This window comes from Stegodyphus dumicola, chromosome 6 (assembly GCF_044657685.1).
Source record: "Stegodyphus dumicola isolate Sdum_Otavi_A_Nest chromosome 6, ASM4465768v1".
Classification (NCBI taxonomy): domain Eukaryota; kingdom Metazoa; phylum Arthropoda; class Arachnida; order Araneae; family Eresidae; genus Stegodyphus; species Stegodyphus dumicola.
Genome location: NC_140773.1, coordinates 25,340,974 through 25,365,085, shown reverse-complemented (window position 1 = coordinate 25,365,085; position 24,112 = coordinate 25,340,974). Strand labels below are relative to the sequence as shown.

General features: G+C 32.5%; 1 protein-coding gene across 3 annotated transcripts in view; it reads right to left on the bottom strand.

Annotated features, from left to right (window-relative positions):
* LOC118202807 (uncharacterized) overlaps positions 1-24,112 on the bottom strand; it is a 319,541-nt gene that overhangs the window by 146,458 nt on the left and 148,971 nt on the right. The window lies entirely within an intron of this gene.

Genomic DNA, 24,112 nt, shown 5'->3' with positions numbered 1-24,112 from the left:
TCAAAGTACATAACCTTTAACCCTAGAATGCTGCACTTTGAAAAACTTGCGAGAATAGTAACCATTCGTCTACGAGACGCATTGTGCTTAAGAGTGTTTAAAACCTATTTTAAAAGTGAATTAAAATAAAAGTATACTACCCGCAGATGATTTCAGGACTCTGAAACATCAAGGTAGTAAGAAAGTATTATTTATTTATTTTTAAAGCAGTTTTTACACATACTAGCATGTTGTTCTCTGCGCATTACTCATGTTTGAGAAAAGTTGGGAGTCATTGTGCGCAAAATGTACGAGAAAAAGCACAATGTTTTCTTTTTTTTTACTGTCAGATTGTTCAGGAGATTTCAACAGTTGCCTTATAATTGTTCTTGATGATCGAGGCAAAGCTGGTATGCTGCAACTTTTCTTCATCCAAGGAGCAAGAACATCTTCACTTAGCTTTATTACGACGATTGTTCTAAAAATGCTATATGCGAAAGTATTCCGGTAAGAAAGAGTGTCCTAATATCTAGCAGCCAAGATCATATAATGGTACCGAGTCGCTCGTCTCAATTCCTATTTTAGGGAAGACCGGGCAAGGTTATTTGTTATGGGCTTCGTCCAGGAGATGAATGGCTAGCATTTTAGAGTTAATTCAAGATGTCTTGTAGCACACAGTTACACTGTAAGATGTGGGTTCATGAGATTTTCTTGTTTATGCATATATCTGTGTGTATGTAACATTTTATTTCAGCCACTGCAGCTGATATTTAATCCTATCAACAGCTGCTGAAAATAGACAAAACATAACGACAGAATTTTAAAAAGAAGTTTTAAGTAGATTTTAGCTTCAGTTTTTCACAATGTTTTAACTGCAATATATTTTGATTTTAGCATGGGTTGCTATATCGATTTGACAACTGCGAAATCATTTTTATTTCAATACTGCTGAAAACTACTTTGAATACTCGAGAAAACTACTATAACAGCTGAAAACTACTATAATAACTTAAACAATGTATTACTATAGCAGTACATTGCTAAAGCAGTTGGCTTCAGACCAGTGCTGCATATGAGATATTTTAATTGTTGACACATCTGTTGTGTGAAAAATCTGCTGAAAATGTAAGAAAAAGCAATCATTTCGAGTTTAATCTTGATGCTTTTCGTTCCGAGCATTTTACAGGCATGTTCTGAAGTTTGCTTTTGATTGGACTATCTTTTTTATTTTTTAGCCCAAAATATTCATTCCAACCAATCATGCTTTGTTTATCCTGTTTATAGTTAAAATTTTTTGCAGTCGATTGTACAAAAGCCGTCTGTCGGAAGGACAGACGGCTTTTGTACAATCGACTAAAGTAATGAAAAAAAATGTTACATTTTTATTACATAGACATTTCAAAATAGCGTAACTTAAGAGCATATGAATTATACATTACCACTACTTCTATTTTAAAAACAGATAAGTAATCGTTTTAGATAATTTTTTTACCAGCAACACTAGAAGCAAAATGTTATTAGTAACAAATTTTATTAGTAACAAAAGCGAATATTTCTCTATTCCTTTTTATTGCAAGAAAATTTATTACTAAGTTTCTGTTTTCATTGGTTTGCTTTCGTCTAGTAAATTTCGGGCAGACATTATCTAAAAACTTCTTATTCCTTACACTCGAAGAAAATTTTTAACAAATACAAACAATCCCCCCCCTCCCTCATTTTGACACGAAACACGGAGAAAATGTGTCTTTATTCTCGAAATAAAGCTTGTTATAAAAGCTTTTTCGTGAAATCAAGCTTCAAAATATCTACACTGAAACTGATGAGAGATTTCAAGTAAAAAATCCAAAGGAAAATGGGAAGCAAAATTTTCACATTTTACGAACAATGCTTCATAAAACTCCGAGGCTCTGAGCTTCAAGAATTCCAAATTCAGCAAGTTATCTAAATGTAATATTAACTATGGCTCAATTTTAATTGTCTATCACTAAAAACCCAAAAAACTCAGAAAAGAAGTTTTTTTTTTTTTTTTTTTTTTTTTTTTTTTTTCAGATTTTGGAGTGTAATAAAATGCTATTTACTTTGTTTTAAAGAACGTGGCGTTAGACGTACATTTGAAGGTAATTTTGCAATGACTGGAAATATAATATGCAAGAATGAACATCTTCCAAAATTTAATGAGATTCTAGAATGAGAATCATTTATAGCATTTGTAAAACGCACTTTATTATGATGTTTTATACAATGATTAAAAATTAATAAATAAATGCAACAAAAAGGAAAAGTTTTCTTTCCCCCCCCCAGGCTAATAATTATTCTACTGTTATCACATCAAACGGTAATAAATTAAGCAAAAATATATATATATAATTTTTTCAGAACGATTGTGTATAATTTGTCTGTGTTCTTTTCTACCAAAGCAATGTTAAAATTACACTCTTAAGGCTGGAATAATACAGAGCATGTATGAATTTCCTTTCATTTATAAAGAATAAATTCATTTCATCTTGCGTACTTTCGCAGTGTAAGTGGTTATTACGTCCGGATCCGTGAAAGATCCGTGGTTAGAATCTAGGCAAGAGTAGAGTTATATTTATATGTTACCTAACCATAAAAGTTTAATGTTCTCAATATATTTAAGTGTAAATATGCAAAGCAACTACAATTTTTTTTTTTACGTATAGCGCACCAGAGGTCGAGCGGTAACGTCGCCGTCGCTGAACACTGGTAGTTCGATCCGGGTTAGAATCTTGCGAACGGACTGGCTACATGGGCGTTTTCGGGGTTTTCTTCATGCGTGAGGTGAATCTGAGCCAACTTCCCTTAAAACGTCCTCCCCGAAGGCACCCCTCCTCTTAGAGAGATAGCTCTTAAGGACATTGCCATTATTAAATAAACTAAATCAAACATTTTTTTTTTTTTTTTTTTTTTTATGTGTAGGAGGAAGCTGTTAAGAGCAAAATAATATGGGGCTTTGAAATCATGCTATAAAGCGTCATCTTTAAAATCAAAACTCAATTCTGCATATCAATTAGCGTCTCCTCTTCTGAATAAATAAACACTAGAAAGGCAAATTTAAGATTTGCTTACATCAGTTAAAGGCACTGTGTAAATGGGCTATAAAATTCCTTTTTTAAAACTACAGGATATCAGAGCAAACACTTAAATCAGCAGTTTAAGAATTGCATTGTGGCGTTTAGTAAAAATGGTTACGCGTCTCTGATACTTCATTTGCTACGGAAGTGAAACGACACAGTACGTCGTTATGTACTCTCACATTCGTTTCTTAAAATAACCTCAGCAATTAGAGGATCTGAAGTTTAAAGAATACTCAGATTAGGAACGGATTTCTTGTTACTCATTGCTCGAGTTTGTTTGTTTGCTTGCCAAGTTTTGCAGCTGTTCCGAAAAAAGAAGTGTAATATTTCAAATTTAGGGTTTTTTTTTTGGGGGGGGGTTGTTGTTTTTGTTTCTTTTTGTCTCTCCTCCCGAACTTTCTGGAACAATAAAAGTAGCATAGTGGTGGTGTTAATTTTTATAACCCATCCGTGAAATCTCTAGCTCTTTCGACGTTCATTTGAGTCTCTCTCTTCCTTTTCTTACGTGTCGTCTGCGCCTTTGAATGCCACCCAACCGTTAGTGACTCTGATTGCCGTACAGAAGGGCCCAGGTTCGAACCCCGTAGAAGGCATGGATGTTTTTAAATGTATATTGTATGTTGGGCACTTAAAGTGTAGGGTTGTTGTTATGTAGGCACTTGCAATATGCAGCAAGCCGAAAGTTCTCTCGAGAGGTTGGTGGTAGGGGAAGAAGTGTGAAAGACTCTTGCCCCCTCCTCTGGAGTGCTCTCCTTCAAAACTGGGGCGGAACTGATCCAAGTCGTATTGTCATCCGTATGATGCCCAGGAGGACACCTATATGATGCCAACGACGGGCACAATTTTTGCCTCCTTGGCGATGAATTTTATAGGCCTTTTTCTGACATCAAGAAAGCGCGATTAGTCATAACATGCCGCTATGTTGTGACTAATCGTGCTTGTCCACACGTCTTTGGATACGTATCAAATAACATAAAGAAGCACTATTTGAGAAAGGATATGGTTATATTTATACCTGCAGACTTCAAAGATACTCGTAATTAATACTTTCTAGGGATCAGCTACAAATTTAATAATTAGTGCGTTTCTTCCTTCTAAGAATCTCTTAAACGAGCAACTTTTGTTTTATAATTACCCCTGATCTGAATGTTAAGAAATATATAATTTCGGGGAAAATATGCACTGAAATATAACTTAAGTTCGTTATTGTATGCTAAAATATTTTCGCGAATTTTACAGTTAAAACCACGGAGCTTTCATAACTTAATGGAGTATAATGAATATTTTTTATATATACATCATATAAAAAGAAGTTTTTTTTTTTTTTTTTTTTTTTTTATATTTATGAAGCTACGATATCACGTTCTAATAAATTCGTTATTTCGATCAAGTTTAAACATGGAAACATTATTTTAAGAATAATAGAAAAGGAAATACAGTACGACTGCTTTTACCGAACAACTTGCTTAATAATACAATAAAAATATAATATATGAATTGTTTTTATTATACTTTAAATTTGTACTGGAAATAAGAAAAATTCCTGAATACTTGTCAAAATAAGATTTCCATAGAATCATGGTAAAATCATGAATCTACACTTTTTGCTGTTTTCACTTATCTCCATTTTTTCTCACTTATTAAGCGAGTGTGAAACCTTTAAATACGTTCTTCTCGAAACAACACTTTTATGGATTTATAACTTTAGCGTTGGAGGTACCATTTTCTAATTGCTCAGTTAAAATATTGGTTGATTAGAAGATAATATGTTTCCTTTAAAATTGCTTCTGTGAAGCATACCCGCTTATAAAAACAGTTAATGTTTAAAAAATGTATTTAGATTAATCACTAGTTAATTATCGCTCTTGCAATATATCTTAATATTAAATTAATACGTATGAGACGTCTAATATTCGGTTTGGTTTATTTGATTATGGTAAAACCCTTGAAAGCTATCTGCCTAAGGGTAGAGGGGTGCATTTGTGGAGGACTTTCTAAGGAAAATCACGTTATACAAAAGGAAAGCCACAAAACAAGCATCCATGCGTCCCTTTCGCCGGGATTCGGACACCGGATCGAACTACCAGTGTTTAGTGACTTTATCGCTCAGGCCGCTAAATTTACATTCGGATCAATACGATATTTAAAAATAATTTATAGACATACTTAAACAATATTATATTTCTAAACGCTCGAATAGGAAAATCTATTCCGAAACATCCGCTATTAGTTGCTTTACTTACAGTCATTTTATTGATATGTCATCCTTTTATAGAAATAAATCTGATATTAGTCATTAAGTGTGATTTGTATCATCCGACTTAATTATTTTATAGAAAATTGAGCTGTTTTCTAATCCAGTTATAAGAATCCATGGCGAGTCTATTAAAAAAAAAAAAAATCGATGACTTGAGTACTTGTTGACTGATAACTTTAGTTATTACAGAGTTAAATACAGGCAATTAAAAAGTTTTTTTTATTAGTCCAAAGGGGCTTTGTCCCTAAGGGGCTATTGTTTTCGTTTTGCGATTATGCGTCGAATCACACTGAATGTCCGTTTCACTTTTCAAATTATTGCCACCATATGTTATCGACCTGTATTATATTTGAAGAAATTTAATAATGAAAAATCGGCATAAATGCATGTATGTTTCTCGCATTGTGATAAAACAACGGTAGCTAAAGCCATCCAATTTTGAATGACGTAATCCTACTGCGAATATGGGTATCTGGGAAGCCCAAATTTGAAATTTGGAATTTGTTTTATTATCGATTTCATATTTTGTAAAACTTTAACGAACTTTTGATTAACAAACTCAAGGATTTCAAAGCAATGGCAACGTTGTACAGAAAAAACATTTTTATCTCCAGCGATTCTAGAGATATGCTCAGTTTAAAATTATTTTGCTATATGGTTCTTGAACTGAATTCTATGGTTTAAGTACGAAGAACATGATATTTAATAAATAAAGGTAACACACAAAACGTTAAAAAAAACGCCCCTTTGGACGTAATTTAAAATCTGAAACCTTTCAGATTTTTTTATTTTATTAATTAATTAATTAATTAATTTAATTTTAAATAAGATAAGTGGAACTATGTCTGATTGTCCTCGAAATAAACAAAATTTTATTAAGGTCTACATGCAACTAAAGTTGATTTTTTGCCTAATTTAAATTAATTATGATGAATTAATGTCTTATTATTATTAGGCCATGAAGAATGAATTACCATGAAAAATAAATGTTTTATTACTATTTGAGGCAAAACGTACTTAGCCTGTAACATATGATATATGGGGAACAGAGAGTGTATGCTATTCTTCGTAAATATGCGAGGTATCTTCTATAGTTTGGGTTTGGAAAAGACATCCAGCATAATCACATATGGGAACTGTCACAATCGTAGGTTTTGTAGAGTAATTTATACATTCCTAAGTAAGCAATTAATACTTTTTAAAATGTTCGAAATTGTTCACTGGTAGCATTAAAAAAAAAAAAAAAAGAAGAAGAAGAAGAAGAAGAACTGTGCTCTATTAACACATTTAACTGGAGATTTAACAGAATAACAAAATTCTGCCAATACAAACTATTGGAAACTCCGGTTGCGCAAGAAGCAATTTTTTTTTTTTAAACACTCTTCCTTAAAACAAAGAATGGAATAGAATAACACTTACAAAGTGGCAATTCTAACGAAGAAGAATAACAACCAGATTATCCCATTTGAAAACTGCAATTTTCGATTGGTGTCAGACCGCATTTCACAGTAATGAGGAACAATTTGTAGTTCAAACGAATTCTTCAAGTCACGAAGGAGACTGTGACATTATCTCTTGCAGCCCCAGGGTTTTCCTGTTACTCGGAGTACAGTTATTTTTTTTTTCCTACTTTTTATTTTTTCTGCTTTTTCCACGTGTTTTTTAAAAGTAGCAAAATATATGATGATGACTCGAGTATTCTAGATAAATTATAATATCCATTTCAAAAAAAAAAAAAAAAGAAAAAAAGAAAAAACGCTTTAAGAAAATTATTTTATTTTTGAGCTATTTAACGGCCACCACATCTTAAATACAATTTTTTTTTAGTCATACTTCAGAAAGAGCACACAATTTTCAACCCTTCATTAATTTAGTTCTTTAGCCAAAAGGGGCGTTAGCGCAGAATGTCCATCAGTCTCAAAACGGCATTTTGCATTGAATTACTAAAAGCGTCGTATCATTTTTCAAATTGCTGCTACCAAATTTTATCGTCCTGTATTATATTTAAGAAATTAAATAATGAAGATGCTGCATGAACGTATGTATGTTTCTCGCAATGTGAAAAAAAAAAAAAAAAAAAAAAAAAACGGTACCTAGAGCCATCAAATTTTCAATAGCGTAGTCCTCCACCCGAATATGAGCACCTGGAAACTCGAAATCAGAATTTGGAATTTGTTTTATTGTCTATTTCATATTTTGTAAAACACTAAATAATTTTTGATTAACAGACTCAACGATTTGTAAGCGAAAAATGGAAAACTGTACGGAAAAAAAACATTTTTATCTCCAGCACGCGAGGCTGTTTATCAGAAATTCCAAGGATATGCTGTTTTTAAATATTTTAGCCCAAAGGGACATTAGACCAAATGCTCTCAAACTTGTATATGTGTCTAAATGAAGAAAAATAAAAACCGTCCCTTTGGGTGTAATATAAAATTTAAAAGCTTTCAATTTTTTTTTCTTTTTTTTTCTTATAATTCCTAAGAAACCTCTTTCTACGCAATTAACATTATAAAGCACAATATAAATTGCCCAGATAAATATTAAAAAACTAAATGACGCACAGTAGACAAAGTGCTCTTAAGTACAGTAAGACCCCGCTTAACGCGGGGGATACGTTCCATCAAAGTAGAGCGTAATGCGAAACAGCGATAAACGAGGCTATCTTAACATGTAAATAATGGGGTTAGGGGAAGATGGATAGGAAATCGGTTAGGTATTAAATTTAATATTTTTTTAATAAAAATAAAACCAAACATTTATTTCTTACAAAAATAAAAACAATATAAACGAATATACTTATAAAAACATAAAATTCTCAGTCAGATCATTCAGTCTATTCTGTGTTTCCAATTTTCTGCCTTTTTGTCAAGAAGGCATTATGATAGATTCGCTGAATGGCATATTGCGTTCAATTTCGTCGTCAATCCATATAGACAGTCGTTTTTCCATTTCCTCTATAATGTTATTTCTAGAACGGGTAATTCTAGTTGCAGAGCTTGACGCAGTTGCTGATGACAGTATTTTTTCTTTATTCTTAAGAATTGTTCTTATTGTTGAAGTTGCCAAATTCAATGCAGCACTAATTTGAGATTGACGTTCACCGGAATCTAATCTTCTAATCACTTGCATTTTAATTTCCAGTGAAATGCTTTTTCTGGTTGCTTTCTTTTCTTGTTTTTTATTATCACCCATAATAAAAACTAAAGATCATAATATTTGTCACTCTATTAATCGTTATAGTATTATATAAATTTATACTTACAATAATGTCAACAAATGTTTCAAATGATAAAAATGCGTCCGTACAGCACCGCACCAAACAAGAAACACAACTACACTGTTTCGGACATGTTATTTGAAAACCTCGCGCTGCGCACAATTTCGGGGAATCCCTGGGTTGAAATAAAGAACGCTAAACCGAAACAGCGCTAAACGAAACAGCGTTAAGCGGGGTCTTACTGTATTTTAAAATTACAAATATTTTGTTGAACCTTTAAAGTAGTAATAAAATGTTCACGTTTTAGAGATACTCTGAAAGCATAATATTAGGATTATGTAACATTAAAATAAAGTTTAAGAAATAGGCTAATCAGTATCATAAATATAATGATAATATTTAATAATTAAGTGTCTATAGCCATATTTCTTCAAAAAAGAAACAGCCGAATTATATCAAAATATTTTTTAAACTATGTCATCAAAGTGTTGAATCAAATGCGCAATAAAGGCACTATTGGAGGAGTAATTTAAGCCCTTACCAGTGACACCCGAATCCCGTTCGGGCAACACATTCGCGCTACATCAGTAATGCCCGAACAGACTTCGGGCAGCAGAGAGATCTAAGGAGTGTTTCTATTGCGTGAACCCCAAAATGAGTTCGTTGCCATTTATCAAATTTTTAATGCAATGAAATTCACTGTTTTGTCAATAAATGGCGATGCTTGCTCCGACTTTGGATTAACAGTAAAGATGCTTTTCGGGAGTGAAAGAATGTAGAAAAATTTCCATTTTTGACACATTTTCCTGAAATATCTTCCATAAGTGGTAAATCTCCAAAATGCTAGTAATTCACACTGCTTATATTTGTGACAGCTGGCTCACTAACTCTAACGGAGCGTTAGAATTAAAGCGTCGGCAGCGAGAATCCGCAAAGCCGAGTAATTACAACTATTAGAGCTGGCAGGAAACTAACCATATAGAGCACGATGAAATGCCAGAAAGATATCTGTCTCGAATCGGAAAACCTCAGTTTAAATATTCACTACTAGTTTGCATTCTGGTGAGGAATACGGAAAGGAAAATAAAGACTAAAATAAATAAATAAAGGACAATAAAGTTACAATAAAGACTGAAATTATATAAAGCCGGTTAATTAATATAAGATTCCCTTCACAGTATTCCTTATTATAGTTTTTTCCGTATCGCCTTTACACACAAGAAAAAAATAACTAACGCAAGAAAAAAACCTTTTGAGAGTTCAGAAAGGCAAAACGAAAAACGGATTTGACTGAATTCAGAATGACTTCTCGATGAAACATTTCGGCCAAAATGTTTAATTCGAAATTTTTGGTAACTCTGTCCGTAAATTTAAAAGAGAAAAAAAGTTCCATTCAATGTAATTTCATGAAGACATTACATCGTCGTAAAGTTCTTAAACAGGATTTAATGGAATGTTGTCCACATAGATCAACGATATCAAAACTTCAAAATTTGCTTAATTTTGCTTTCAATCGTCAAAATTTTCAATTACAATACTTAGAACCATAGTTCCTACGAGATCGAAAGACTTATTTTAATAAAAAGTTATAATTTCTTTTGCTGAATAAAAATTTTCAATTCTATTTTAATTATATGTAATTATTAATACCGATTAAATTTTATTGATTAAAGCCACAGAGATTAACTAACTATTTTATATTATTTCTAAGCATTTGATCTACTTTATTTCTTAATGAGAAATTTTTCTCCTTTTGATACTTATTTTATAAATGAACCTCTGAACTCCATGGTAATATGTAAAATAAGGTTGCAAAAAATTCGCATTGGTATGGCTTTTAACTACAACTTTACTACTGCATAAAACCTTCACAGTCGGTAGAAAATAAGAAAAAAACTTTCGTTTTCACACTCGGGCTATCTCTTTTGATAATCTCTGCAGATGTTACACTTAAATAGAGCCTCTTGTGCGATCATTAAAACTTGAATCCTTTCAGACTTTTAAAAAATTTAATTATTTATTTATTTATGTATTTTAATTATATATATTATTTACTCATTTTCATTTTAATTGTATTTGCTATTTAGTTGTACTTGTTTTAGATATACTTAATATAATGTTTGTACTTGTTTTAGTTATACTTATTATTATTATAATTAAAATTAATTTAGTTATAAACTGTAAAAAAAAATAATTATATTTTTTACAACCAATGGCTCATGATTTCAGTCTTCTGCGAAGGTATTCAATATCGATGTTGTTTATGATCTCAAAAATACTCATTTTTGAGTTAGCCACCAGAAATGTATTTATTTTTGCACTTCTCTTTCCAAATTTAAATACACAGCAGTTTAAAGAAGTAAAGTTTCCTGAAAAACTTGTTTTATTGATGTAGTGTTTACTCGTTAAGAAAATCGGAGACGTTTTAGAGATCATTCAAAGACAATGGCCGGTGAGAAAGTCCACAACTATGAACACTATATTAAATCTGGTGTTGCTACAGAAACGACTTGTTATAGCGTCCTTTTATTTAGAACAGGATTCATTATAACGATCGTCAGCCATACAACCAAAGCATTTAATTATTACATTACCATTTTTTACTTCCTTGTAAAGTAAAAAGGAAGTATTGTAATCGCGAAAGTTTCAGGCAGCATATTTCAAAGAAAATATCCATTTTGATAGCTATCGAATGCAATTTAACGATGTTTTTGCGTGATATCGGTACGTAAGGACAGAATAAAAGACACATTTCCTCCAAAAAAAATTATAAAATTGCTTTAAAATTAATTCTGAAGAGAATTTTTCGTGGCGTCTGTACGAACGTATGTACGTACGTATCTCGCATAACTCAAAAACGAGTAGCCTCAGAACGTTGAAATTTTATATATAGGACTCCTATAACATGTAGATGTACACCTCGTATTTTGGTTGCAATCGGCCGCACAAAACGTATATAAATATATTTATATATATATCCACTCTGTTACCCGGCTCAGTGATCTCAGTTTCTTTACTCTTATATGCTTGTAAATTGTGCATTTTTTCCTTTAAAAATGATTGAATTATGTTGTTCTTATCTTCCGGTTAAGGTTTGTATGCCTTTAGTAAATCTGTGTGCAATATTTTTAGAATTATCAACAATTTTAAAGTTGTTTAAGTGCCGCTAAGCCTTTATTCTGACGGCGGTCATTGATTGTTTACATTTGAAACAGCAGACTAGTGGATTTGTTGCCAATCTAGAGAAACTTAGCTTAGCAACAACAAAGATAACGCCTTCATTTATTATTGCCATTAAGTCATGCTTAATTATTTCTGGAATTTTTTCGAGGAAATAAGTGTTTAAGATATACTTCGTAATTTTTAATATAGATATTTTGAGTTTTTATGTATTTTTGCCTTCTCGCGAAGGGAGAGCTGAATTAATTAAATGAGGAATACTCAATCGTCTGTGAAAAACTGTTTCTTTTTTCTTTTGTTTGCTTAATTTCTTTTATACATCATTCTACCTTTATTATAGTATTTGAATAGAACATGTTTCAACGATTAGATAATTCTATTGTTTAAATGATATAAATTTTGTGCATTATGAGTTATAATATGAACGAAATATAAAGTTAACTGTTATATAATTATTGGATTATATAACAGTCAACTTAGTTTCCGTTATATAATTATTATATAAGTTAACTGTTATATAATTATTAATACTGTTAAGTGAATCTAGCGCCAGAGTGTCGCCATGGTGAACAAATACTAGAGTGAATTTTAAAGAATGCATTTATTCTATTGTGGTTTATGCGCTGTCGGCGAAGTAGATTTAATTCAATCCAATAAGTTTAAACAAAATGCAAGAAAAAATGCGCTTAATTTAATATTCCGTACAAGGAAGTCATGTGGTGTACACATCTGATTTTTTTTTTCTTTGATAAAAAGAGAAAGTAAAATGTCTAAATAAAATCGTCATGTGTGAGCTCGTTCGCAAGGACAAATTTTCGACAAAATCAATAAAGATACCACCAGCTTAACAACTGAATTCACGCATATCGCTGTGTCGTACCTTAACAAACCCATACGACGTTCTTCGCACGTTTGAAGACAGAAGCACGCGCGCGTAAATAGCGCAAAGGCAATTATTCTCACTCTCGACCAATAATTTATTCTGTTCGGATGCGGAATCCGGACAAGAGCGGATGTATTCTGAAAGCTTAAAATCCTGCTTCACGCAAAACTAGTTTTTTATCAGCTCGTAAAATAAGAATTTTTCGGAAAGCTTCTTCTTTTCTCTTGAGGTGGAATCAAGCAAGAAGAAAAACACATTCTCGGCATCCATGACAATGCCGTGTTCAATTATTATCTTGCACTTGGTAGCTGGCAGCATTAGTCAGACCCTAATGCTCTTGAACGGTTCATTGCTCGAGTGTAATCGGTGAAAATTTGTACACATTATGGTATTAATAGATATCAGTTCAGTATTTACAACAGTTGCAGATTAGAGTCTTCCAAGGTTAGATTAAGATAAACTGATTTTCAGAGACGTAGTTGATTTTCTTTCTGCTCCTGCATTGTTTGTAAGATTTGATTTCGATTCAATCGATATGATTCCGATTGAAGGATAAAAGATTTCATAATGTGCGTCAGAGGAAAATTTCACTTTTTAACCGAGACTTCAAATGAGTTTCTCTTATGGCTACGGTTGGGTTACGCAGTATGATGCTAAACATCTTTGCTTTTGCAATTTTATAGTAATGTTTTTAGCATTAAACACATATTTAGGCGAGTTTCCAAAAGTAACGAGACACAGAATGATCTAAATGCATATGTATAAATAAAGAAATAGGGTGAATTATCAGATAAGCTTGTTGAAACAGAAAGCTTATGAAATAATTCATGCTTCAGCAGGCATCGGTTTCCAGTAATAAGCGATTATAATACTTAACATTCATTTTCAAGAAATTCTGGTAGGAAATTATTTGGTTGTTAGTTACTTTTATGTTTGTGTACTTATTATTAACTGCTGCAATTTCTCCCTTCAATGATTGCATTCTTTTTGTTCTATCGATTACACATAGACAGATATTGATATCGATCTATCAATGCATGAATAGTAGTGAGTTTTTATTTATTTGAGAATGGACTTTTGTTTATGAGTTCTAAAAAGGCCTTAGTACTGATAATAAAATTTTTGAAACATATATGAAATCTTATCAACAAATCTAATTAACATAAAACATTAGATTGTAGGGAGAAATATTTCAATTAGCATCGAATAATTCATGACAATTCTTTGCTTTTTAACCTATTCCTATAAAATAAATTTTAGATATAGCGAAACTCTCTTTCTTACTATTCTATAGAGTACATCTTTGACGAAATTTAGACAAAGTCACAATAAAAAACAGTACAGCAGAGTTAGAAACATATATAGTAGTCTTTTAATAAAACCGACAGTTTATTACATTATGTGTTACAAGTTTACCAAGATATTATTTTGTAAGACTACTACAAAATCATGTAATATCATTCGCTCGCATCACAATGATTGCAGAAAATAATGAAAGCAACAACAAGGTATATTATCTTTGGGATTCTGTTAGATTTAATGGTAATAAAAAAGCACCTAATGTAATGAATTTCCTATTTTAAATTTTGGGATAAGTATACTTCGAGAAAGATTTTCCAAGAAGTACTGTGCCTTCATATTGCATGAAAAAAAAAAAAAGCATTGAAAGCATTGAAAACTTAAACAAGCTATACCTATTTTACTTAACTATTCATTATTACATTCATTGTTGCATTTTTATCTTAACTTATCAAGGAATTAATGGCAACTAATTCATTATGACTTCGGTAAAGAAATTTAAAGCTCAGAAAATCATTTATAACGGAACAAAAAATGTCACTTTCTCTTTTCCTATTATATAAAACACATTAGTTTCAAATAGCTTAATGCTAAGCGAAAAATTGATGAAAATAATTTTTTTCGTGGTTAACGAATTTTACGTAAACTTTAATATTATTCAAGATACCTATACATCAAATTCCCTAAACTTCACTATTTTCATTGCGATATTTTATAGCAACCGCAGCATATAGGAATATAGGAAAACGCATATGCAAGCAATAAGCATATCATATAAATAATGAAATAATTTCAGTATAAGTCAGTTCTGAGAAAATTTTAATTTGAGTTTTTCTGTTTAATTAAAGCTAGTGATTTACCTGCTACTGGGATAAAATAAACTGAAATATTTTACTAAATTTTAAATACTGCTTGCGAATTTTAAAAAAAAAAAAAAGGGGGTGGAGAGAAGCATTGCTATCACTTATTTTTCAAGCTTTTTATAATCTTTGTCGAACAATCTAAGTCATAAAATTTCTCTGACCTGCAATTATCAGTCCAATTAAATGATGTATAATCAACCATGGTTACCTAATTAAATTTTCTTTCGCCCCCTGAAATTCGCTTCCCCATTGAGTTACGAATTCCACCATTAATGAAGGTTACCTTTTCTTTGTTTTGTTCTGAGAGTAACTGTATATTAACTGCTATACCTGAACAATAAAAAAGTAAATAAGCAGTTATGTCTACAGTTTACAGTTTTATTGGATTTATTGTATTTCAGACCCTGAGAAGAAATTTATTAAATTTCGTATTAACTTCCCTCCTCCTTCCAGCCCCCTTTCAGCCTATGTTGATTTGGTAGCCTTTCATAGCGTATGTATATTATGATAATTAAGTAGGATTGCGTATGTCTGATTGGCTCCAAAAGATGACCCATGCATTGCACAACGGTTTCTTTTCCCAGGTCACACAAACTCCTTCTCACACTCAGCATTGAATTGTCACTCATTTTTAATGGTAAATTCAAAATAAGAAACGAACTTTAAACACTATTTGTGCTGCTGCGAAGAGGCAAATTTTGTTTGAGGTCGTGCTCGAACCATCAACCTGCTGAAGACAGCCTGTGATTAAATGGACAATGGCTGGTTTCCATTTTCCATTGCGTTTTAAGGAAGTTGTACTCTTTCCTGAATGGTTTTCTAAATGATTTTAGTCGCCATTTAAACTAAGCTTTTAAGAAGTCCGGAATCGTCATTAGGATTCATTTAGTTGTTTTTTCATAAGAACTTTTCAAGATTGGTGGGAAGGCGTCCCACTCAATGAAACCTGCCACACGCATTGGTGATTCGTGTCTGCAAAAGAAGCTCTTGCCAAATCCTAGCCTTTCTCACCCTATTTACAAAGCTTAATAATAGTTTAAGATCCATATGTAAAAAATCTGACACTGCCAATCTCTGCCTGCATCGTGACTCTGTATCATAAATGTTGACAGAAGGTTGAGCATTTTGGCAATAAGCGATGAATGTCATTAACAGAACATGTTTGCTATTAGCTGGTTTCGAACACGTAGCTCTTTTAGGTCTAATCATATAGTCAACTGGGTGTAAGCTGAAATAAAATACTTTAACATCTACGAATTTTGAAAGCGATTATTGATAATAATAACCAAATGAATTTAGAATTGTAAATACAGAACATGCCAACATGTATTTGTTTACGTAACTTTTTCGGAAAAGCTATACTTAAAATGTGACTGAAAAAAAGGAGCTCAAAGCAAATAAGAACAGTGCCGAAACGGATTAAGAAATCTGTAGAAATACCTCTGGAAGCTATGTAATTTTTTAATTTCCACCTTTATCGTAAAGATTCCCCTCCCCCTCAACATGTGTATTACTTTTTATAGCGAAAGTAAGAAGGTTCCTTATTAAATCGTAAATTTTTAATATTTTTGTATGCATCTTATTCATTGAACCATGATTCAAATCCTTGCATGAGTTAAATCCTTAGCAAGACTAAGATTGCGCGTCCATTCATTAATAAAGTTGAATTTACAAAACAACGACTTTTATTCATTTCTAAAACATGTTCCTTTAATTTCAATCAGTATTTCATCTTTTGAAGACAATATATCCAAATATTCTTAAAATTAATCTTCTTTCCTTTTGTTAATTTCTTTAATGTCTGAACACAACAAAAGACTGTACCTGCCTAAGGAAACCAAGAACACCTACGTAAGGAGAAGGATGACTTAGCCGAAGACTTCTTTAAAAAAATTGGACTACATTTATATTATAAATGAAGAAAAACACTAAAACATTCATGCAACCAGTCTGCTCAACAAGAGGCCGAGAGCGGATCGAATTACCAGAATTCAGTGATTTTTACCCTTTCGGTTATAAATCAAATGCCTTCATTTTACATATGCGAACAAGTATATGTTATTCTGAGATAGCCTATCATTTCAGCAACTGAAGTGAGGCTATATTATAACAGCATTTCCTTATTATTTCCTGAATCGTGTAACGCTATTTCCAAACTTGCTTAGAAAAAATTACTTAGAATAACAAATAAAATAAAGGGATTTCCTTTTCATGTGACAGCATCTCAAAAATTTCATAACTAACCTGTATGTAATCAACTGGTAAATGCAAAAAATGGTCTAAATTTGCCAAAGAGAAAATAAATTATGTAGAAGCATTTTTAAATGCATCATAGACATTAAATAATTGATTTAAAATGTCGTTTCAAAAATTAAATTGGTATTTACTAATTTCAGCGAGCTCACTTTCTTGTTCCAAGTCAAGACTACATTACAAGAAGTATATTTTTCCACATTTTAAGCTATAAATATAACTAGAAAATCTTCTTAAGGGCATTTTAAAGCTTTAAATATAACTAAAAAGTCTTCTCGAGGGCATTTTAAGCTTTAAATGTAACTAGAAAGTCTTCTCGAGGGCAGAGCTGACTCCTGAAGGGAAGAGAAAATTGAGATGACAAGACATTTAAAATGTAACAAATGATATCGTTTTACATTTACTATCGTAAACCAGGCGTTTAAGAAGACGCGCTTCTTAAAAAAACTTTGCGTGTGTGTTCTTGTTGTACAAACAGCATTCAAGAAAACAGGTTTTCAAATTCGGTGACAAAACTGTTGTTTGAATAAGTGTATGTACTTTTTAAGAAGAGTGGGCGGGAGGTTGAGGATTCCATAAAGAGTTTTCTTAACGAGTGTTGCAAGGATGGCGAGGGGAAAAAAAAAATACCCGCGCGTGTCGAGATCTGCATTTAAATTTTCGAGGATCATAATGGATTGGGACAAACTGTGGCAGAGTCATTTTCCAACTCGTGCCGGAACCGTGAGTTAAAATTCGAAATATCTTGTTTGCGGAGGCACGACCGGAGTTCAGCCAAGCGTGACGATTTGCTAAAGGGTTCGGTATTTGTGGAAGCTTGGGGGAAAGAAAATGAACTGGAGAAAAGGCTACATTATGTTAGAAGTCAGTGAAGCAAGTAACAAAAATGACTCGTAGAGAAAAAATAAATAAATAATCAAATAAAAAGGTAAATCGAGCACCTTGTAAACAAGTTGTGCCGCAGTTGTTGGAGTTCAAGGCTCATTTGTGGAAAGACAGAGTTCGTCGGATTTTTCGTAATTTTTCCGTCTCTCGGTTCGCATACTGATCAACTGAGAGCACTCTCGGTTGCGTATGAGTACTTACCGTCGTATACATTGTTTTTAATTTTCAGTGAGTCATTCTTCAGTAGACTGGACAAAGTAACGCTGGATCACTCGTTCGCCAAGGCCATGGTCAGTCCATCTGACAAAGATCTTCTCAACCAACTGAAGCAGATGCATGGCATAAAGAAACTTTAAAAGTATCTTCGCCGATATTCAAATTCAAATGTAAAAGAATGATGAAGAAACGGAAAGGGAAACCTTTCGCAATTATATAATCCTGCCCACGAGCAGTAGTAGGTTCCGTTTCGAAAACTAGCAATTATGATTTCTATTATGAGCAAGTTTTCTGTTCCTTCTGTGCGATCATATCAATCAGCAACTGCTTAAATACTGTCAAACTTGGAAAACATATTTATTATAAAATATAAGGCAATATCATTGATTAATTTTCGGCCATATTAATTATCTCATGCGGAAAGAAAGGAAAAAAAAAACACCAATGTTTATTGTTTCTATCAATTGTTACTGCGCAAATTTAATAAATATAGGCTCAGTTGCATTCGATAGCAAAAATTATTTTCATTCAGATAATGTGTCAGTACAAAGCTAAAACTAAAAACTAAGTTTCATTTCCTGTCAAACAGGGCCTCATAACAGGCCGAGCTTTAAAGCAACTGAATTTAAGCAACACTAGTTGCTCGACCATGGTATAAATCATGCTGAAAACCTGAATGCAAAGGGGGTTTTATATTCTGTTAATGTGTAATGTGAATACGAATGTTTACTCTAAAAACTCCTCCAGGAATTTCTTCCATCCCTTATATAGATGGACTTCCTATGCATTGGCAATCAAATCCGATTCTCCCGAAGCAGGAAATTCATAGGTGATCTAATTAAAAAAATTAGATAAGCAATCAAATACATATCTTAAGCTAATATACTGCAGAGTCATTTTTTTATGCCAGGTATATGAAAAATGTGCAATGCCTTCGTCGGGACTCGAACCTGAACCTTTGGAATACGCGCCGAGTGTGCTACAGTTACACCACGAAGACATGTTGGAAGGAGGAACAAAACACTTTATATACTGCCCCTTTTAAAAGGCGACTGGAGATTAGGGGACCCAATCTCCAAATCTTGGTGATGACGAATTATCATCCCCCTCCTATTTAGTTCGGGCGCCACTGTAGAGTCATTAGGTTTTTTTTTTTTATGTTGAGTATATGAAAAATGTGCAATGTTCCCAACGGGACTCGAACCTAGACCTCTCGAATACGCGCCGAGTGTGGTATTGTTATACCACGAAGACATGCTGGAAGAAGGGAGAAAATATCTTATAATATAAGAAACGTATTAATCAGTTAAGAGAATTATTAAAGGAAATTATTATTTACTCGTATATTCGTAAAATTCATAAAAGATGACTGCTCTTTCATTTCAGTTGTTTTATTCACCAAAGCCACTGATTTGGAGCTGGGATCAAAAAACGACGAAGAGTTTGGCTATATGTGTGTGCCTTCGTGGTTTATTTGCATGTGCAACGTGAATGCTTGCCCGTTTCTATTAGTGAGTCTTGATTAATCCTTTCCACACAACAAATTACTCTTGCAAGTTTACGATATCGGATTAAATAACAGCAAAGTGTCTTAAATTTGATATTTATAGAACTAGTACCGCTATGAATTAACTTCTCTCTCTTATTATGTCATTCCATTTTTATTTATTTATTTATTTTTCTTGTACAAAACTACATTTTCTGTAAAACTTGAGAACCACAATGCATTTTCATACGATATCTAGCCATAAACGAAAATGGAAATCTCGTATTTAACTTAATTCATTCATTGTAAATAATGTTTATTAATTTTAATTTTAGTTTAATACTCGTACATTTAACTAATCAGCAGTTCAAACTCAGTGTTAAATTTGTAACAACGGTTACATTTTTTATTTATTCGTATCTCAAAGAAAGCGTTTAAATTACACATACATTACATCATTTTTATGCGAATGTAAATTACACGTACTCTATGATGTCAGTATAAAAATAATGTGCAAAGCATGAAAACATTCGCTAAATTACACGAAACTTTAAACTACCGGGTCATTATCATTACACTTCATTATAAAAGGAGCAATAATTATGGTTGCAACTGAAATTTACAAATTATTGAATGTTAATATTTTTTATAATTTTTATAAATAAGAAAAATAATGTCATTTGCATATTCATAAATTTTGTAGAGTATTATTACCCTCAATAAAAAAAATTTAATATCAGTGAATTAATAAACGCATTCTCTCCATGAAAGATTATTACTTATGAAGACATACGAATTAGATACTAATAAAATGTAAATTATACCATTACACTGTGTTTTGAATCAATATATCTTTGCCTAGCTTATCTTCACCAGCTTTTTCATTAAAAAAAGAGGTAGGAAATTTTATTTGTTTTATTGTTTCCTTTGATAAAACTTAATAAAGTTAATGAGCTCATTGATATTTATCTCTGAAAAATCTTGCAATTATTTTTATTTCATGCAAAGTTTACAAATGTACTTTCTCAGATCTACTTGACGCTTTTTTTTTTTCGTGATCAGGCTAGCTATGTTACTACTGAACTTAATTACCTGTTTATCTAAAAATGATTATCGAGTCAGAAATCTACCCTAATCTGTACTCCTAGTGTCTGAAAATGCCTATGACTGACATTAATGAATTCGGTCACACAGCTTCCCAGAAGAGCTCTTTTTTTAATCAAAAAGGACGCCAAATATTACAATCATCGCTGCCTAATTGGCAGAACCGTTTTCCGCTTGATGAACAGGGTTGACTGCGATGTCACAGAAATGTGAGGGGACGCAACTTTCTGTGACGCGTCACAAATACCACGATGACGTTATCAGCTCCTTCTACCCACCTAATAACGCTTTGCTATGGTTACCGTCGCGATAACAACGATTTTTATCTTTTGCTATCCCTCTCAAAGAGGAGGAAAGTTATCGCAATTTTTTTTTACACTCTCTTTTTAATACACATTCTGGACGGTTTTGATAGGAACTGATAGGGTCTCAGAACAGCAAGCAAACGGAAGAAGGCGTGGGCACGAAGTCTGATAAAACCTGTACTCTGCGCTCGTGACAACCTACAGTCTCTCTATATCGGAGATATGACGCTCTGTGATGTTTAAGACACCTTTCGACAACAAAGTCTGCATTGCATTGTCTTATTCTCAAATTATCTCAACAAATTTACAGCGTTGGCAGATGCTGTGTCAGTCATTTAACAAAACATTGCACAACTAGGAAAAACCTTAGAGAGACAGATACTTGAAGTTTACAAGACCACTGCCATGTAATGGATGCTTCTGGTATTTGTTCAAAATAGAGATGGAGTCACACAAGACTGTAACAGTTTCCTGCAAAACTGCGCCTTTTTTTTAGGTATATGTCATGTCTAAACTACACCAAACATTACATTAATTTAAAAATACCTAGAAAGAGGAAAGTTCTTCGCAATATTTACAAATTGAAAAGCTTTCTGACTCTTCCATATAATGAAAAAATTAATTCTTCTCCCCCCTCCCAGCTTCAAAATTTAACAGCATAGTTTCCCGAATTTCGTTTATTTGTATATTACAAAGCACACGAAGGATATGCTAAACGAATGGAATGCTTTTGTGAAGGACTTTTCAAGAGAAATTGTCCCACATTCATGTCACTCATGTTGTAAACCATGGAAAGGCTCATTTCTAAACCACTCGGCCAGAAGCTAGCTAACGTTCCATTAAGGAAGAAATTTAAAGTATAATTAAATTTCAGTCTATCTCAAGAATATTTTTAACTTTAGAAATTTAAACAATGCAGATTTTTAGTTTACTTGCCTTGAAACTTAAAGATGTATTAAAAACGTGTTTAAAGCATTTTTTAAAATTATTAATGAGAGAAAATTTAACAGCTACATAAACTGAAAACTTAATATTTTAAACTTAGAGAAAATTTTTTATCTTATTACTTAAAAATTTAAACAACGCAGTTGTTTAGTTTACTTGCCTTGAAATTTAACGATGTATTAAAAACGTGTTTAAAGCATTTTTTAATGATTAATGAGAGAAAAACTGAAAACTCGATTTTGGTCTGCTTCAGAGCTGGTTTACTGTTCTAAATTAATTCAGTAACTTAACTAAATCAAATCTTGTAATTAACTATATTATTAATTATTGGAAAATGCAAGTTACCCTTCCCACCCCCTTCCGAAGCTTCCTATATAATCCAACGTCGATCTAATAAATTATTCTTAATAAATTACGACATGCTTCAGTTTTTTTAAATTTCATTTTATTTTAGAAGCGAGGCTTATATTATTTTCGGATTACAGAAAAGCATACCAGGAGTACATGCCTAAATGACGTGCCATTTTGCAGAGGACTGCCTAACGGAAACTGGCTCTTGGTCATGTTAAGGATACGAAATATCATGAAAATACCCATGTATCCTTTGAGGTCGCTAGGATTTGAAGTGAGTGAATGTGCCAGAGTTTAGAGTGCTCCTACCACTCAGAAGTATTCAGCGCATTCAATAGTTAGTGTTACCGCGCAATCTGATTATTTCTAAATAATTCTACTTACTGGATAATTTATCATTGTTATCTAATAAAGTTGCTCTAATAATTTACGACTTGTTAATATGTCTGCAGAATTATTCAAACGTTATCAATATATTTAACAAGCTAATCACAAAATAATTATTTATTGCTTGAAACTGTAAAACATAAAGATATTTTAGAACTTAAAACAATTTTAAAACTAAATCTGATTAATGGGTTATGAATCAGATATTTAGAACAAAATTCTTGATTGATGCAGAAGTAAGTTGAAGATATATTCAGTACCGACATAAAAGTCAAATTAAAAGTATAATGACACAGCAATTTAATATTTTCCATGAATATTTACGGAGAAAAGTTTTGCAATCATTACGGCGAAGCACACTACGAAAGAGAAAACTTTTGGACCTTTAAAAGAAGCTCACCCGTAACTGGCAAATATTACTTATGAAACTGTATTACTTGCAGCAGACTTTTATTGTACACACCATATTATTCGTAACATAGCATTATAATCGATATTCGATATAAACCTAACTGACACTTAAATTATGTTGCAATTATAACTGCATTATAATTCAGATAAAATTTTAGATGCAATATCTTTACAGAGAAAAAATAAAAGTAATTTTAAAATTACATTAGCCAAACATAGTTGAAATAACTGAAAATTTTCTAACATTTTTACACTTCAAAAAATCTATAAAAGCAGAAATATTAACCAAGTAGTTTAGTTCCCTTCCACCTGCATGCAGCCCTCTTCAAGAACCAAAAAGATTAAATCTGAGTTTGAACACTGTTTGACCAACACACTTAACGAAGAAGCATAAATATGAAGGGCCGCGTCTGGCGCCGTCTATCCAACCAACGGCAAACAAGCGATAAAATTTTTTTCGCTCAATCGCTCCCTCATTTGTTTTACACCCCGAGCCTTTACGAAACAAAGGTTCCATAGGCTTCTTCAGGACCACCTACGAGCTGAAGACTCTTGGACAATTACTCCAACAAATGTCGACTGCAGGAGGTCATTCTGAATTAGACATGTTTACCTGGCCCAGACCCACCCTTGACGCGATTTTTATCTGCGACTCGAGAGGCTTTTCGCGACCACCCCGTTCTCTCCCCCCAGTTAAAAGCTCTTTTCCCGTGTTGAATCTTAATCTCTGAAATGAGGATTGAAAAGACTGGAACTTGTTGTCGCCCAATCCATCAATCGATTCGCTATCTGAGGCCGTTAGTTTTTCCTCTCTTGAGTGTGGCTTGTAAAATGGTTTAGTTTGTGGACAGAAACGCTCGTACACAAGGGTGTATCCGAAGAGAGGAAGATGCTGACCTTGTCCTTACGTTTACGACGACCTTTGCTTTCTCGCGGCCAGCGCCGATGTCTGCCGAAGATAACCGAGTTAAGTTTTTTGAAGTCCTTTATCTT